Source organism: Bemisia tabaci, chromosome 2 (assembly GCF_918797505.1).
Source record: "Bemisia tabaci chromosome 2, PGI_BMITA_v3".
In the NCBI taxonomy this organism is placed as follows: Eukaryota; Metazoa; Arthropoda; class Insecta; order Hemiptera; family Aleyrodidae; genus Bemisia; species Bemisia tabaci.
The window spans coordinates 11,198,074-11,214,102 of record NC_092794.1 but is presented as its reverse complement, the minus strand read 5'-3'; the positions used below and the strand labels follow the sequence as shown (position 1 = coordinate 11,214,102).

General features: G+C 39.9%; 1 protein-coding gene across 5 annotated transcripts in view; it reads left to right on the top strand.

Moving 5' to 3' along the window:
- Positions 1 to 16,029, top strand: part of IRSp53 (Insulin receptor substrate 53 kDa) — a 566,313-nt gene that overhangs the window by 445,965 nt on the left and 104,319 nt on the right. The window lies entirely within an intron of this gene.

Sequence of the window (16,029 nt, the reverse complement as noted above, 5' to 3'; positions counted from 1 at the left end):
TTTATAGCTAAGAGAATCGTGAACGGTGTGTTTTATACTAAATACAATGGTGAAGCGCGCAATCTTATGTGGGCAGCAATGTGAAGGCCGACTCAAAAAATGTGAATGGAATGTGAAGGCACTTAATTATATTAGATGAAGGCTGCCTAAAAAATTTGAAAGCAAAAAAATTTCTGCACCCCTGCAGACTGCGAATAGAAGCAAAATTTACTCATGATAAGTAAAGAAACAGGAAACTTCGCAACTCTGAACAATCCTTACTCAGAAAGTAGTAATTTCATGTTAGACGGTCGGTTCGGCCTATTGCCGTCCAACTTTAACGTCACGTGCGATGAGGATGTACAAAACTGTCGCACTGTCGTATCATGGCAAATATCAACCTAGACGTGACGTGCAAGGGGACCAGGATTATAAACACCTTCGATTTTTTGAGACAAGATGCTTGATTATCTGAGAAAATCGACTCGTCAATAAGCCGGCATTTTTAGTTCCATTTGCCACGAAAAAATCTTACAAGGCAGACCTACAACAAAGAAGGAAATTATGATGATTTCAAATGTTTTAAAAAAAAACACACACATTAGTACTAGGTATAACGAAACCTGCATCACTACTGGGTCAGTTGCGCCGAATGGACCCTCTTCAATATGTTTTGCATCATGGTTTGTGGCAAATCGCCAAAAAAAGTGTTCCGCATCCTTTTTTTTTATCGAAATTGTCTAATTATATTCTTGCAAATTTTTGCATGGTTTGAGTCAATTTTTCAACCTTGAAACGGGTTCACATTTCTTCATCCAGGACCGACGCACAGTGGATCGAGTCAAAAGGAAAGGAAGGAAAATAATCGTCATAGTGAAATAATCGACATAGTGAAATAATCGTCATAGTGAAATAATCGACATAGTGAAATAATCGACATTGTGAAATAATCGACACAGTGAAATAATCGACATAGTGAAATAATCGACATAGTGAAATAATCGACATAGTGAAATAATCGACATAGTGAAATAATCGACATAGTGAAATAATCGACATAGTGAAATAATCGACGTAGTGAAATAATCGTCGTAGTGAAATAATCGACCTAGTGAAATAATCGACCTAGTGAAATAATCGACCTAGTGAAATAATCGACATAGTGAAATAATCGACATAGTGAAATAATCGACACCGTGAAATAATCGACACAGTGAAATAATCGACACAGTGAAATAATCGTCGTATTGAAATAATCGACCTAGTGAAATAATCGACTAGTGAAATAATCGCATAGTGAAATAATCGACATAGTGAAATAATCGACATAGTGAAATAATCGACTTAGTGAAATAATCGACATAGTGAAATAATCGACATAGTGAAATAATCGACATAGTGAAATAATCGACATAGTGAAATAATCGACATAGTGAAATAATCGACATAGTGAAATAATCGACATAGTGAAATAATCGATATAGTGAAATAATCGACATAGTGAAATAATCGACATAGTGAAATAATCGACACAGTGAAATAATCGACATAGTGGAAATAATGGACATAGTGAAATAATCGGCCGATAAGAATAATCGAATAATCGAAATAATCGAAAGGAAGGAGGTCGGGAAAAATTCGGAAACTTTAAACGTGAATAATTCCGTTTATACAAATTTTTGAGGTTTTAAAAGTGGTTTCAATGGTTTTCTCGTCAAATTTTCTTTCATAAGGACCCCTTGCAATTTAAAATGTAAGGAAATAAACATCAAAATTTGTAGTTTTTTTCAAAAATTTCATTTCCGGTCCTCCCATTGACTCGATCCACTGTGCGACGGTTTATTATTCTGACTTGGCACGGAGTAGTTCTGACGCATAACTGAATGGGTAAATCAACGCAGAACGCCCGTTCGGAAGGAGGGGGGGGGGGGGGGGGTTTGTTGGGAGGCTATCCCAGAAGAAGGACGAAACTTTGGGGTTTCGGGGGACGGGGAGGAGGAGCGGTAGGCGAAGTTTTGGCAAATGGCCGATGCATCGTGGTCCGAGCCTCTGAGCGGGATTGGCCACCGCCGAGATGAGGCCATTAGGCCGTTAGAGATGTCCGCTTTTTCCCCTTCCTTGTCTCGTAATTGTCTGAACTGCCGCTGACGTAGTAATGTGCATTTTTATCGGCGAAGTCGTTGCGCTTCGTTCGTGGGATTCGGCAAGATGACACGTGGCCACCGTTGCCAAGGATCAGAGCAGTGGCTTGGCGTGCTTCGCGATGTATCGATTCATCTGCTATTTAAACTTATGGATAAAGATCGATAGACAGGGTGTTCGCAACGAACACCTTAATGATCGATTCTTTACCATAGCGTCAAATGGGGAAATACCGATAATCGCTCATTCACGCCTCGCCCCTGGATTTGAGATGAGACCCTCAGTCTGCCGTGCTAAGGAAAAACGCCGTATAAGCATTCGAGAGTTGTGAAATTTCTCCGAATATAACGCGTATTTTTTTTTTTTTTTTTTTTTTTTTTTTTTTTTTTTTTTTTTTTTTTTTGGAAAGTCATGCTTATGAAACTGTCTGAAAATTTTGGGGAAAAATATCAATAGATTTCTCGGTGATCTCCGTTTTTATCGAAGGAAACTTGGCAACGTCAAAAGGCTCATACGGCGTTCTTTTTTAATACGGGAGCAGTGCCCGGAGTATGTGTACAAGGTGCTTAAGGATTAACTCTTATATGTCAAAGCCGGGTCAAATGGAGAATTTTGCAGGTGTCTGAAATTTTGTAAATTTCACGTTTAAAATGAAACTACCGACAGAACTGAGCATGAGGCCATCTTTGGCTTCTAAATTGAACAGTAGGCCATTAGACAAGGCCGAAAGTAGAGGAAAACGTCACAATGTCTTCTCTTCTAAGTCTTACGTAGAAAACTATTCACGCAACGGGAGGTTCGGACATCAACTCCTCAACGAGGTATTATTAAGCCTTTGTAACACGGATCAAAAGGGAAGTTAGATCATATAGAATGACGTCATTTGTGTTTTTGACATTCAACCATTGTTAATTAAATACACTTATATCTTGTTCAGGAGTTGATTTTGCAGACTTTTCCTTGTAATATTTCGAAGAGAAAACGTGTGACGTCGTGCTTTAACTCATATCTCGTCTAGAGGCCCAACACGACAAATTATCCTAATATGCCAAAATACATATGTTTTAAATTCAGTGGCGTGGCGTTCTTTGTGATATCTCGATTGATCTGTCATTCAAACCTACGGAAAGGATCGATAAACAGATAGTTCGCAACAAACACCTTAATAATAGTTTCTTTACCGTAGCTTCAAATGGAGGAATATCCATAGTCGGTCATTCATGCCTCGCCACTGGTTTGCATGGGAAAAGCCGCCAGATGACGTCAGAAGGTGGCATATTTTCTCAATTTAAATGTTGAGTGTTGACACAGCCGAAGATAGGAGAGACGTATTCGGGCCTGGTTTCTTACCCTCACCTCTGAATCTCACCTCACTAGCAGCATTGAAGATCGGAACGACGAGACGCCTCGCGTCAGCGCGCCTTCAATTTTGCAGACGCAACACGGACATCCATCAAGCACGAATAGTTGTATCTCTGCGCCGTCATCAATGCGCGTCGTTTCCATTGTTCTATTTCCATATCTTTTCGATTCTGTTCGTCTTCGCACGAGGTGCTTCAAAGGTAACGTGAGCGACTCATCCGAAGATAGTAGAGTCGTAATTGGGTCTCGGTTTTTAAATTCTCTCCCGAAAAAGAAAGATACCTCATCGATTTATTTTTCCCTTCGGAAAAATTTGAGTGTGTCAATCGCAATATCAATCTCAAATGCTGATTTCTCTCTAAACAAATCACAAACACAATCCCAATCAGGGTACGGTACAATTTTTACGCTTTAAAAGAATTGAAATGACGTCTGTACACGACGCTTAAAATAAAATAAAATTGATTAATTATATTAAGATTGATGATTTAGATGATTTAAATTTATTTAATGAGGAATTGTTTTATTAATTAACGTGAGTTGGATTTTGAGTTCAAGCAATTAAAATCTTTCGAAGATAAGTACTGAAGTAAGATAAATTAAACTCAGAAATTATAGCTTAACGAAATTGCTAATTTTTTATTTTAAAAAATGTAAAAATATAGAAACTGAGCCAAGATTTTAAATCTAATTATTTAACTGTTTAATTAAAAAGCGTTCACGTCTTACAATGACGATCTCCTTGTGTGTATGTGTGTGTGTGTTTTTTTTTTCTTTTACTTGGACGTTGTCCAAAGGTAAAGTATTGCCTCGATTTTACTTAAAAATAGTTTGCTTAATCTCAAATTTCTGCTGTATGCAACAGCTCCATTTTTACCCTAATTGAATCGTTATTGAATGATGCCGATCGATAAATCCCTATCTTGGCAATGCTTTTTATCGATCATCATTCGATAACGATTCAACAATCGAGCCACAGGACTGCCGTGCTAAGGAAGAACGGCGTATGACGCCTTCAGACGTTGCCAAGTTTCCTCCGATAAAAACCGAATTTACTGGGAAAATTGTGAATATTTTTCTCCAAAATTTCCAGACTATTTTGTACGCAATTTAATCCAAATTATCCGAAAATTTAGAAGAAAAATATGCGTAAATATCGGCAAAAATACACGTTTTATCGAGGGAAATTTGGCAACTCTCGAATGTCCATACGGCGTTCTTCCTTAGCACGGCTGAGGAGTCCAATCCATATTCCGGCAACCTGGCGGAAGATGGCGTCGGCTGCGGTTGATCCCGCGGGGACCCGTTTATTTCATTGGTCGGATTAAAAGATCAGCGGTTCTAATTGTTTCCACAAACTTAGCAGCTGCGGGACCGAAAATTGAACTTGACTGCGCCGCGAGTCGCCACTTTCAGCCGCCTTGAGGCTCCGTAGCAAATAAAACACGGCACGATGCCGATCATTGTCGCCGGATTGTGCTGAAAATTCAGCACTTTTCTCCATTTAACTCAATATTAAATATCCATATCTTTTCGCACAATCTGACAGCCTTGATGTCGATTCATGCTTACTTCTATGCCTAGTGGCAGGGCTTCAAGTATGAGGTTGGCCCAGCCCCCGCTTTGCCTCGCAACACTGTAAGTGGTGAATTTTTCCACCCTATTCCGAGGCAGAGTATAAGAATGCGTTGTATTATCAAAGTTGAGATAGCTCAAAGCGTGCGCCAAACCCAGTCGCAGACCATGTCCAGGGTTGCCACAGTCGACAAAAACCGCGAAACGTCAGTTTATTATTGAAAGTTCGGGAAAAGCTGAAAATGCCTAAGAAAATTACGAAATAGTCAAAGAATAATGGTTTATTCGTCTTTGTTTGCATTCTAGAACGTTTCTAACAATACACTTTTCATGAAAACTAATGCAAATGAAGTTTCTTAGACAATCTGGCATTTCCTTGAATGTCAAAGAATTTTACTACATGTGTCCGGGAATTTAGGGAAATATCAGGAATGTCAGGATGGCAACCCTAAATTCATGCTATTAGGAGGCTGGGCCGGTTTTAAAATTTCTGGAGATTCCATTGGTCCGAGATACCTGAGTGTCAAAGAATTTACAATGATCCGAAAAATTTAGCAGGGAATTTACCGTGACCCGGGAAAGTCAGGGAATTTTCCGAAAAGCGCGTCGGATCAGCAGGAAAGGTTAAAAAAAGGATCTGCGTGCAATGGTGAGGAACCGGTAACATAAACGTTAGATGGAGAAGCACACAAAGTTAAAAGAAGGCGCGCTGAAAATTGGGGTGATAAGCGGGCAACCTTCACATCTGCAAAAAAGTAGAGGTAATACAGGTAAAAATGGCCTCTCTGCTGAAAATCCTCCAAGAGGCTATTTCACTTTTAATCTTTCACCGGGCATGGATTTTGCTGGAACACCTATAAATAAATGTATAAATCAACAACAACAACGTGACTTGTTGTATTGAGTATCCCCAAAGTCAGTCTGCATAAGACTAATGTTAAAGCAAAAAATAGACAAGACTCTTTTTTTAAAAAGGATCAATGCATATACAATTGTTTCGCTCAACGCTATCGAAATAGTGTTAAGTGGTTGGTTGGAATTTTTGGTCGTTATTTCTCTCGTGCCAATATCGAAGGGAACTGACAAGAAGCTATCGGTGGCTCAAAAAAGTGCCACCGCTAAGCAAAGATGAAGGCTTTCTTTATTTATCGACGCTGCGCTTTCAAAGTGCATTTTTTTCCTTTTCTGTGTGGCAGCGGCACTTTCGAGCCCGAAGCGCACAGTATAAAATCTGAACATTAAAAATCGACGAGAATAACGTAAATCGAAGGAGCACGTAGCGAGTCTATGTGTGTGTGAGGGCGTGTATGTGTGTGGAGGGATGCGGAGGGAAGCTCCAGACTAAGTCAACAGGAACGCCAGTGCCTTTCGCTTCGAAAAAGTGCAACAAACAAGATAATAAGGAAAATAAAGATGTTTGCACTGCTGCCGATATTCGGATGGAATGCGCCCACATAGTATCTCCTCCCATGGGGAAATCGGAGGGTTTCTTGCGTTATCGGCAGTCTGGATTGTTACCGACCTGCAATCTGTAAATCAAGAACTTCGTGCAACTGCAGTTAAAGCGACCGAACAAACCTCTCGTTGTCAGATGGATTCACAACGCACACGCTTCGGTCGCCGATCTAACAAAATATTATCCCGGTGATCATCAAACAAGGCTAAAATGTAGACTCCCCAATGCACGCGTCCTCGCAAAGATTTCAGTAATGCACCATTGCCGCTTTTACGGTGTCCCAAATCCACCCATGTCCAAGGAACGCATGCTTTCCTTTTACCAAAGAATCAGTAAATATTAATTAATTTCGGTGCACTAAAAGATTTAAAGGTTGTATCATATCTTTCTGTACCGTATAATATCATAAGAGTGACACTAAATGCAGTAACACATGTGGCGCGAATCGCCTCGGGGAATTGGTCTGCGAAGCAATCAGGGGGCGTAGCCCACTAGTTATAATTGAATTCCAAAGTAACATTGCTGGAAGAACAATATCTTCGTTAATGTTTGACGTAGAAACTAGACGTTTGGATGTAGATAGATCTTAGTAATCGGTGCTAATTTATAAGCTTCAACAAATAAAGACTCGCATCTGTGACCAGTGCAGTGGGCCTGTTGCAAGGTGCGGATATTTGCGAAATGATAAAAGATCCTAATGGTACATTTTACGAAAATAATGTTGGCTTTTTTTAAAACATTTTGAAATCAACGCCCAAACCAAAAAAAGCTGTTTTAGGAACCGACCCATTCAAAACGGGCGTTTTTTCGCGGAGACGGATCCAGTATACTCGTGACGTCACAGTGCATGAAAAACCTGGTCTTTCCATCGTTTATAATAAATTTCTCCGTATGAAATCGGCTGCCGCTTGATGAAGAGGTCAGGTTTGTCATGTACTGTGACGTCGCGAGTGTACCAGATCCGTCCCCGCGTAAAAGTGGCACTTTTAAAAATCCGAATTTTGGGTCGATTTTCAGTCGATTTTTTGGGGGTTTCAGGCGGTCAAGAAACTCCGGGAAAATTCCTGTGACATCAAGATCCTTAGCTCTTTCGATACAAGCAATAAAACAATTGTGCAAGTGGCCCATTTATGTACACATCTGAACAATAACTAACTCGTAGTCTCGCTTTTGGAGATCCAAGACGGATAAAAGACATAACGGCCATGCATCCCGGTGGAAGAACAAATTGCCTTTTATAATAAGGTTCCGCCCGGCTTGGAAGTTTTTCTAATTACCAGCTCAGAGCGGGCTCCCCCAGGCCGCACGGCGGCGTGAAAGGGGTGCGAAGTGATTTGAATCTTCCACCGCCGGAACCGCTGCCAGTCCGGTGGGGCCGCGCGAAAAGTCTCGCTCCTTCGCCGCGGAATTTTCCGGAATTTTCACTTTTCGGCAACGTAGTCGCACGAACTGCGGCGTGGTTTTTTCAACACTCCCGCTTGTCCTTTTTTCACCGAGGAGGAGTGGATAAGTAGATAATTAACTCTTTCGGCGAAAAGCTTCAAAAGCCTCCCTCTCAAAAACTGTTGTCGAGAAATATCTCATTGGCCAAACTCAACCTTCCGTTCCGCAGGTGTACTTCGTTGCTCCTCTGACGTAAGGGTGTATCTCAATTCTCACATGAGCCCCGGAAGGCATAGGCTTATAAGGAGAATAAGTCTCACGTAGAAGTTGAGATACGCCTTTACGTCACAGGGACGACTACTTCTCATCGCGGTTTCAGCCAATTTTCAAGCTGAAGCTCCGTTTGCCTCGAATGGAGTTTTTGCATGTGTGGGGATGTACGATTTAAGTACTCTTTCTTGCGTGAAATTTCGCAAAAAACATGACGGTGTTACTGTTTTCTCTGAAATCAACTCCAAAGCTTCAAAAAGTTCTCAAAGTTGAGGCCGTAACGCAGGGGATATCCCAACAATACACGGTAATGATCGAGCGGTTCTGAATATTGAAAACTGTATTTGCAAGACCCAAGTTCGGTTTAGCAGACCGAACATTCGGTTGCGAACCGAACTATACATTGTAAAAAAAGCACATTGGATCTAAAGTTCAGACTCTTAAAAACATCGACAAGAAAAAATACTCTTGATTCAATCAGATTTAAGCTTAAATCAAGAACCAAGCCTCTTAATTTGAGCGGATTTCCTTTTGATTTAAGCAAAAATCTGATTGAATCAAGAGTATTTTTTCTTGTCAGTGTTTTCAAGAGTCTGAACTCTAGATCCAATGTGTTTTTTTCCGGTGTACCGTGTTCTGATATGGACCTGGGTATGTTTGGTGCGTGTAGCCGGTTTTTTTTTTCTTTCTAGTGATGATCTCGCTGATGACTTGGTTCCTAGCTTTTATACTCGGTTCAGTCTTGAAATTGTTAGAACTGACATTTTCTTTGATTTGTTTTATGGGCGGTATATATCACGTATAAAAACAAATTTCAAATGCATTAGACGAGCAAGAGAAATAAAAACCAATAGAATCAGACCCAACGTGATAGCGATAATCCCTCTTAAAACCAGAGGTGAAGGTCCAGTGTCACTTCCGCGTGATGACCCCTCGACTTTTTTTTTTTTTGGTAACCGCGAGGACTTTGAAGTGGAAATATTTCTAGTATGGAATGCGGGCGTGTGGCGAGTGATACCCGCAAAGAAATGAATAAAATATCCCGGTTTGCAGAGCCGGCGTATGAGGGCGAGAAGAAGGGGCTAGGGGGGGGGGGTGAGAGGGAGACGAAATCGGAGAGCCTTATCTGTTCCCGTAAAAGAGCGTAATGCGAGCGGGGCTGATCGATTGAAATGTTAATTTCGTCCCGAACCCGAACCACGGTCACGGCTCATGGGTCACGGCTTTTGGAATTAGATGGACTTTTTGCCGCGAATCCAGGCGCCGAGACCCCGCCGGTTCCGGTGTTGCCGAGTTGAACACGAAGTTTTTTTTCAGAATCGACACAGAGGGTCATATTTACAGTCACTTCTCGATCAGCTCCTTCTTTAAGGGAGGCCCAGCAGATTATTGAAAGTGTTATATACACAACGATGGAAATAAACATCAGGGGGTAAATGGGGCGATTCTATTGTGGTGAAAGCGGGTGCTCAAGATGGACAAAGGAGGTAAGTAAGACTAAGAAACGGCAATCAACAAGAAACCCTACACTGGAAATAAAAACACATTGGATCTGGAGTCCAGACTCTTAAAAACATCGACAAGAAAAAGTACTCTTGATACAATTAGAATCTAGCTTAAATCAAGGACCGAGCCTCTTAATTTATGCGAATTTCGTTTTGATTCAAGCAAAAATCCGATTGAATCAAGAGTATTTTTTCTTGTCAATGTTTTCAAGAGTCTGTACCCTAGATCCAATGTGTTTGTTTTCCAGTGTACAGTTAGCCCATCACTTTTCCGCGTAGTCAGTGAGAACCACCAGTTGAACCAATAGGATTGCTTCACACACCCTATGTTTTCTTTGTCTATCGCTTTGTCTATCAATTTTAATGATCAGCCCGTTCCCTAAGGTAAGAAACTATTCGAAGTACAACTTGGAACACGATCCTAAGTGAGAAAATACGGAAGCACTTGTAACACAAGCTTGGCGTTACAAGCCGAATATACACGCCAATTTGCTATACAAGTCTTTGAAAGATGAGGTATGCTAAGGCTATTATTTTGCCCCTCATTCCATAACAACCAACAGTTTCAACCAGTAGGATCGCTTCACGTCCTCTGTGTCTTCTTTGCTTTATCGCTGTGTCTATCAATTGCAATAATTATCAGCCCGACGCGCGGCGGGCGGCCGGCCAGCACGCAACGCGCATTGGCGCCTACAAACCTAAGGGGATACTTCAAGCATTGCGCAATGCGTGAAGTATCCCCTTAGGTTTGTAGGCGCCAGTGCGCGATTCGTGCTGACAGTAGTGCAGCACGTCGCGTCACTCCGCTTTATGCTTGGCTCTATTATTTATACTCGCATAGTCAGCGTTTTTCAACTCATGATTTTTAAAGTGTTGCACACTCTGCATGGATTACTTTAATTTAAATTGATAAAAAAAATATATATGTGAAAGGAAAATATAATGTGTGTTAAATGTGTGCTACTAACTTCATTATTTATAGTTAAGTGTCTTTTACCAATTTCTGTCCGCATCGTCCATAAGGATGCCGCACTGTGCGACGGTCTCATATAGTTTACATCGTGATTGAGAAGTTTATTACGTTTAGGATCATGGAAATGAACAATCCAACATCAAATTTTATTCAGTTTCAATAGGATTATTTTGGGCATGTATCTTTGAAAGGGATGACATTAAAATTTTGTAAAACTTTTGAAACAAAAGATTCTAAATTTATTGGATGGCAATTGAGAAAATTCGTAATTGTTTCGCGTCAGCCTCGGGTTGATTCCAAGAAGTAACACAGAGTAACTCTAAACACGGACATTTTTAACTTTGTGATTCTGGAAGTTCTAAACCTTTTAGGGATTTCCGTCTATTTAGGATTAGGCGTAATTATCAACTTAAGTTACTACTTTTTAACGATGCGTGAAAACGTCTTGAATTTGACAACCTCGGACTGAATTGGTTTAAAGCTTTGAGCTTTTATTAGCCGCAGCTTCGCTCGCTCCCTGTCTGCCCCTCTGAGCGGCTGACCTTTTGAGGACGTCACCTTTGAGAAGTGTGTATCCGTTTCGGTAAACCGCTACCGCACACCCTATCTTTTTAAGTGGCTTTGAGACGTTGATTCCATTTTTTGAGGATCTGTTACCGTGTGCAGAAGTTCTCGACATGATACGGATTGCAGTGTCCGATGATAATCATGTTTCAGCCTCATTTTTTGTTTTTTCCATCTGATCAGAGTATATTTTTAGTATGAATTGGGTCAAATGCGCTCGTCGCATAATTGTGTTTTGATGCTTGATTCTTGTAGATTAGCTGAAAATAATAAGATTCCAAAGAGCAACTTCAATTGCACATAATAAATTTTTCTTTTCTCTATTGTGCGCACGATGCAAAATGCATTTGCTCTCTCTATTTATTATAGGTGAACAGTAATTTTAGTTAACTATTCATTATTCTAGACAAATTAACAATCACAGTTGCCTTTAGAGGCGAACAGCCACGATGACAAGAGAAAATCAACATTCGCTTGCGACATTTACGATACGAGCGTTATCGTAAAGAGTTACGACTTTGCAGGACTTTTTGCACACTTTTGAGGATAAAACATTCCTTTGCTTGACTTTGAACCATTACCTAGCTTTTTTTTTTACAAAATGTCGGTCCATTTTGCAGGTTATTTATTGTAATTGTCTGTACCTAAGCCTCTCACACGATTTTTCTCTCATCATGATTCATCTCAAATGGTGGCTGCATATTGTGCTCGAATCGTTTGTTTTTAAAATTGCGCTTGCCCCCTAGCAATCTCCGAGGTGAGGTTCTCTCACTAAAAGTGTCAGTGCAGATACTCCTTCAATGTATTTCCTTTAATCATAAGTTGTAAAAAGCACAGCAGAAGACATCCGCGAATGGTATGATAACAGAATCTAGCTGGCGTTGTTTAGTTCCTTTTACACCCAAGTTTTCTAATTTTCCCTTAATTTTCCCCTTTTATCCTTGACGCAAGTTCTTCCTTCTATGCCCGAATCTTTGTGCCTTCCTGAAGCACCTGCGAATGACAGCGCTCTCGTTGCCAACATCTTGAACTAACAGCTGCCCGGACGTTGTCAAATTCCTTTACGCAACCAACAAACTCACCCGTTTAATGAACCTCCAGAGCGATCCAGGGTGACATTCAATCTGTGCTGCCTACTTCATTATTTCCTTTTACTGTTTCTATGTGTTTTTCTTAAATCAGAATAAAGCCCTTTTTCACTACCAGGAATTTGATGAAGTATGTCTATAAATAAAGGTGTATTTTAAATAAAAAATAAAATAAAATAAAAAAAAAATTCCGACATCCCAAAGAATATTCCCAACAATTATTCCTGAGAATTCCTTTTTTTCTGCTGGTTATTAATTGGCCTGTATTTCGTCAGGAACCTGCACAGAAGTTATTGATTTTCCTTAGAGATTAAGGCATTAGACATGTCCTCGCTCTAGTCTTTTCAAAGTGAAGAATAAGATTCAAACTTCAACTGTAAAAACTGCAGGTGGAGAGCTCCTTTTGGCTGAAACTTCATTTTTGTGCGACAAATCTCTCATTTAATACAACCCTTCGTTGAGAAATCTAGAGGGAAGGAGGTACTTCCAACAGGCCTTCCTTACCTCTAGTCTGGATTTTTGAAGTTCAATTTTTTATACAGCTATGTTGCCCTCAAATGCCAGGAATCCAATTACTTCGGTATCGGTGCCCTTGCGTACGTAACTCTAAAAGATAGTCGCACTTTACTGGCCTAGCAAGAAAAGGCGCCTAATTTTATTTGCTCCAAACATGTCGAAAACGTATCCTTAACCGGTTATATTAGTGATTGGATCTGAGGCAAATTATTGCCGTCGTTTTGATAGTCTGGAATAATTTTATCATTCTTAAAATCATTGAAAAGAAGCAATTTTTCCAGTTAGCGTGTACCTTAGGTCGCTTTTGCCCATAAATAATTCGAAACGGAACTGACGCCCTTCAAATTCCGCTGACAAGTGAAAATGTATCAAATGCCATTCATGTTTCGATCAAAAGTGAATAGAGGTTTGTTTCCTCTCCATTCTTTAAAGTCTCCGTTTGAGTTTCAGTCAGTTTATTATATACATTTAATCCGCTCCAATAATTTTTCCAAGGCTCAGCAACAACCTTTTTAATGACCAAGTACCTTGAAATACTTTTTTCTGCGGAATTAATTAAATACAATCGCAAAAAGAAATACTCTCGGAAAAGATGGAGTAAATTAAGGTCGAAAAGTAAATTAGAGTACATTAAGTTCAGGGGAAAATCCCATGGTGAATGTTATTTTTCCTCCCTCCAGGAGTCTCTGCGTTGTTGCTGTTTTGAAGAAATTACGGTGAGTTTTATCATTCGATCACTGTGAGTGTTGGCTTTTTGGAGGATCTTAATTTTTGTGAAAAGGTTTCGTTAAAGGATGGGATTGCCGCCTTTACCACTAAATGATGTCACAGAATCAAAGAAAGTATCTTATTTATTTAGCAACTCCAAATCGTGCACTTTTGAATTTAAAGTCAGACCAATTATATTACTAAAAGAATTTAAAGAAGATAAAATAATATCTTTTTACTATTTGTATCAAAAGAATTAATATGAAATATTGATCCTAGCATTTAGAGCTTCATCGATCTCCCTGAAATATTTGAAAGGAAGCCACTTTCCTTTCTTAATGAGAGGATCTCGCAATCCATGAACGATAGTTGGATTAAATTTTACAATTAGGAATTACAAATCTTGGCTCAGTTTGGAAAGAACGCATGTACCATTAGTTTCCCTTTGCTTTGAAGTGTTTTTACGGATGAGCCAGAAATTTTAGTTCTAATTGCGAAATGAAGTCTAATTCTGGTAAGATACCCAAAACTTATTTTTCAATATATGCAATTTTTTTTTTTTTTTTTTTTTTTAATTTCGAAATCAAGTGTTTAACAATTAAGGAGCTTCGCGGACAAAGCGTATTAGTGTAGTTTTTAAAAAAAAATCGAGATATTCTTGAACTCAACTGAAACTAGTTTGGAAGTGTATTCTGTAAAAAATCACGCCTAAAATCCAACTGTAAAGCAGCAAAAAAAAAAGTGGTTTTAAACTTCCTCACCACCACAAGGCTCCGTGTAATTTTGAAAATTAAAACACGTATTTAACGTAAATACGTGTTTAACGTGTTTCTTGAAATCCCAAAAACTGCACTTCAGCGCATTATCCTTCAAACCCCTCAATTACAAAGGAAGCCCATTGTAGCAAGATTAAAAGTGATATTTTTAACGCGATCTGGCAGCCTCAAAAACTGCGAGTACACAAAAGGTAAATACGGCTTTAAGAGGTATGCCGAGTTTTCCCTCTCTGCTACAACCCTCTGACCCTTACTATCTCAGTTTTTTTCATTCCTCGAGTGCCCTCATGGGGCAATCGAACAGGGAACCGCCGATTTTGAGAGCAATTATAAAGCTTACGTTTACCTCGACAGCATTAATTGGAAAACCCACAGACAGCCCACAGCTTTCTCAAACTTTTTGCCTTTCAGAAATATTTAATCTCGTTTTTCGGTGTTAGAGGACTGAGCGACTAAAACCTAAAACTCCAAAACCATATTTATAGCTAAATTCTGATTACGTGCATAGGCGCCTACAAACCTAACGGGATACTTCACGCGTTGCGCAATGCGTGAAGTATCCCTGTTAGGTTTGTAGGCGTCAGCGCGCGTTTCGTGCGGCAGCACGAAGATGAAGGATCCACCTAGTGAGATTTTCTGGTCAGAAACGCTCCCGCGTCGTATCAGTTGAAATTTTTCACATTTATTTCTTTAACAAGGCGGTAAATAATGCTGAGTCTAACACTGGGTCGCAAGAGTTTTAAAGATCCCGAGAATGCCCTTAAATTTATATAAATTGTTCGAAAAGATTCAGGGGCTTTGAAGGTAGTCCAGTTTCATCATTGCGCATTCATACCATACTTCTCCCTTTAGCCAAGAACATCCCATAACCGTGGTATATGACACAAAAACACAACATACATGATCAGGAAAATTCGCGGAAAGGCGGCCGCGACTACTGAATACATCAAACACGAACTCGTAGATTCAAGATGACAACACGACATTCCGAGCAACTATTTTAACACCTGGGTCACCGACATTGCATACTCACTCATTTGAAGGCGATATTTAGCCCTGCTCTCTTCGCGTTCGAACAAAAGCATTTTTTGCACTCCTTTGCAAAGAGAGGAGGCATGCTGGGTCCCACGGCTACCTTTAAGAACAAAAAAAATGGCGGCGACACTGAATGGAAAAGAGCGGTTGCTCATTATCATCTGCTTCATTTGCTGCCAACCTTGGTAGTTACAATTCTAGGCTAAAAATGTGTTTTTTAATGTAAAAATTGATTTCAAGCTTCTTCTTCTTCTTCTTCTTCTTCTTCTTCTTCTACCTTTTGACTAGGGCCGTGACCCTGTTTGTCTAGCCTCTAAATTAATAAATAAATATGACAAATATGATAATAAACAAATAAATAAATATGAATAATTAAAAATAAATACAGGGTTATCCACCTACCAGCCTACCAGGTATACCTACCACCCCTGTACCTCCCTTCCCAATTGAGATAGAAGTTCGAAACTTTGGGAATGTTCCTCGGTTTAAGGCAGCAACTTTTTGGTCCCCCCAAAATTTCGGGGTGCGCCGCCCCCCCCCCCAAGGGGGGCGGGGGCCAACTTTTTTTTTCGAAGCCTCAGAATCCTAAATTAATGTTTCTCGCGATGCAAGCAAATACATAAGACATCATTTTTTGCCACTGTGAATTATTTGCATGCAACGTTCGCCTTTATTTGATTCGGTAACATTTGCTACT